Below are 3,553 nucleotides of genomic sequence, written 5' to 3'. Positions count from 1 at the left end.
TTAATGAAAAAATAATTTTAAGCACGAAAAAAAAATTATTTTTTTTAGTTTAATAAAGGAGCCTAGGTCAATTTAAACACACATCAATTAATTTCACGGGTCTTGAATTTAATGTTCATGTAAGTCTTCAGAATTCCTGAAATTTATGAGATTCGACCTGGTAATCTTTTAAAAAAAAAATTTAAAATCTAACCAGTTAAACTAGTTAGAATTACATAAAAAAAAAAATTATTAATCAAGCATTAATAGCACCAGCTAGGATAGTCTACTTAAAACATCTGTAGCAATGCTTGCATGGAATTCTAAGCAAAAAACTTCAAAAAACCAACACCACAATTTCAAACATTACATTTGATCGATAAAATGGTTACTGCTTGACCATGAAAAAGAAGAGGTGGTTGTTGAAGCTAAAATTAAGATGGGGGGAGAGCAAACTGTACGTTACATAAGATCATATCTAGCCTTCATCCTTGCTAGAAACAAAGTGCTGTTTGAGATTCTTGATGCCAAGGTGAAATGATTGTGTTTGAGAGCCTCTTTAGTAAAGCACACCAGAAGAGATGGAGTAATTTACTTCTATGTTACTCACTGTTTTCTTCTTCAGTTCCATGAAATAGGAGCTGATTAGAGCTAGTAAAGCTTTGGTTTACAGAATGGAAAACATAACAGTTGCTTTAAATGGGGTTGAATTGGACTCTGTGCATGCCAATGGATAGAGTGTCTTGAGCTCACTTCTAGTTCGAGTAGATGATTGCCGATAAGAACATGGGTGATCTGATGTTTTCTAATGGTGTAAGAAGCTGGTGCTATCGAATCTTTCTTTGAGTTATTAAAAACTGATATTTTTTTATGGTATATTTGAGACTGATTCATGATGCACTGGAAACATTCTCCTGAAAAACTTGACCATCCTTGCAATGCTACTTTTCACTGCTTTGAAGCCTGTTTCTGAGTTAGTTCAGTCACCTAGGCTGCTCTAATTGCAACATTTTAATTATCTGAATCAAAACGTCAGAGGGCGATCGGTAGCTTTTCGAAAATCTAGATCAGTTTTCAGTTCTGTAATTTTTTAGTTCTGGAAAAGAGTGCTGAATGATGACATCTAGAGTCAGGCTTCAGGTTTCCTACATGAAAAACCTTTGTATCATCTCCAAGTGTTGTTTTCCCAGGATGTTTGCTTAGACTTAATTTTTCCTGCACAGCCAATTGGTAGATTGTTGATGAGCTCGATTCTCACAGGATTTTAGATTTGTAACATGAACTTGCTTACCTATGATGCCTAAAATCTTTTTGCACTAACTCCCCCTATCATTATGCTTTGTTTCCTTACAATTTGGAGACTGAAGGGTTTCGGAGCATGCAAACGATGTCTAGCCAACAGTCAAAAGATCACTATCTTGCCCGTCATCAGAGGTACTCCTTCCCTCTTTCGCAGCTAATTAAACCGCCTCTTTTTTTTTTTCTGAGAATTTTTAAATGACTTTGTTGTCAACCAAGACAGCAATGGTCTCAGGGAATCAGAAGTCCACGATACGAGGGCATTCCTTACGTGTACTTCAACCAACGAAAGGGTTGCGAGGTTACTTTATATCAAGATGCTCAAGTTCCAGACAGTTTTTCTCCGATGATTTATTGCGCAGGAAAGCTTTATGAAGCTCAAAGATGCTGGGAGAACATCTTTGATGCCATCAGCAATGAAAAACACCTAATTTACATAACTGGGTGGTCTGTATTTACCGAAATAACCTTGACAAGGGATCCCTAAGGGTCAAAACCAGGAGGTGAACTTAAACTTGGGGAGCTGCTTAAGAAGAAGGTGTTGAAGAATTTAAGAAGGATGGACTTATGGCAACCCATGATGAAGAAACTGAAGAGTACTACAATGGCTCGAAGGTGCATTGCTTTCTGTGCCCTCGCAATCCTGATGATGGAAGAAGCATAGTTCAGGGCTGTCAAGTCTTCACTTAAATTATAGAGTTGTTTAAAAAATCTAGTTCTTCACGCTAAACATTGTATCAGCATTACTGGTTTTTCTTAACCGGTATTTTCTAATTAAACAGTATTAGAGCTAATTAAAAGTGAATTGATTGATTTTATGAGTTTAAAAGTAATCCAATGACCTTAAAAGCATGACTTAATAATTTATATAAAAAAAATCAAGATGAAAGTTAATTTTTTAAAAAAATTGAGATGATTGGCATGTTTAAAATATTACCTCAGTTCAAAAAAATTGACTCGGTTCATGGATTTAATTGGGTTTAACAAAAAAAATTGAAAACTCTTAAAAAAAAATTAAAATTTGAGGATTAAATTATATAAAATTAAAAATTAAAAGATACCTGAAATAATTTTAAAAATTAAAACAAAACCATAAAATAAAAAAATGTAACATGATTTGAATGTTATGACTATGGATCACCTAGGAGGAAAAGAAAAGAATGGAAAACAAAAACCGTTAGCGATGTTTATTATCAACCAATCTGCAAGGAGGAAAAAAAATCAAGATGAATCCAATGAGAAAAATAATTTTTTTATTAATCGTATTAATCAATATTACATTAAAAGATCATTACAAAAGATGTTTGAAATGCCAAATAAACTCCTCTAATCAAGCTTCAAGAGTTAAACCCTTAATAGTAAAGGTTTTTTTTTTTCTTTTAAGAGCAGTGAATTGTATAAAAAATATAAAAATAAAAAAACGATTAAACAAATGAACAAAGTAAAAAGATCATTTTACCCTTAAAAGGCCATTCAATATCGGTTTTTTTGTAAATTATCAGTTCACTATTACAATCCACATAACAAAGGGTATAAAAGTTCTCCAATAATATATAATTCAACTTTGTGAAAAATAAGTAAAAAGACAATAGTAATATTGATTAATTAAAAAATATATAATTCACAATAATTGAAGAAGGGTGAGTATGAAAGGTAATGTAAGGAAAAAACCAATAAATTTACTATTTCAATCCACAGTAATTGATATGTACAAATCTTCTAAACTTAAGTTAATTTTTTAAATTTACAACATGAGAAATTGTATATCCGAGTTCAATTAACAAATTCAATTCTCAACTAATTTAATATTGAAAATGAAATTGAGAAAGAAGATTCTCCCAATTAAAAAAATCACCAAAGAAAAAAAAATAAAAAAAATGAGCATCCAATATGAAAGAAGAAGAAAAAATGGGGGGAGAAATTGAAAAGAAAACAAATTCAAAAACTATCTTAAATAAAAGAAAAATTAAAATTAAAAGAATGAGAATTAAATATAACAAAATAAAAATTAAAGGATGATGAAATTGAAAACAAAATCAAATTTGAGAAATTAATTAAAATAAAACAAATTAAAATAAAAAAAAGGGATGAAAAGAAAAGAAAAATAACATGAAGGACAATTTGAAGGGTTAGACATGGATTTCTAGGAGGAAAAAGGAAAGAATGGAAACAAAGGCCTCTAGCGACAAACCAAAGGTCCTTCAACCACACGAGCTGCATGGGGAGGAAAAAAAGATCAAGATGAATCCAATGATGCAGCGAAATAATAATTTTG

The sequence above is a fragment of the Populus alba genome, chromosome 18 (assembly GCF_005239225.2).
Source record: "Populus alba chromosome 18, ASM523922v2, whole genome shotgun sequence".
Taxonomy (NCBI): Eukaryota; Viridiplantae; Streptophyta; class Magnoliopsida; order Malpighiales; family Salicaceae; genus Populus; species Populus alba.
Note: the sequence above shows the minus strand (reverse complement) of the source record.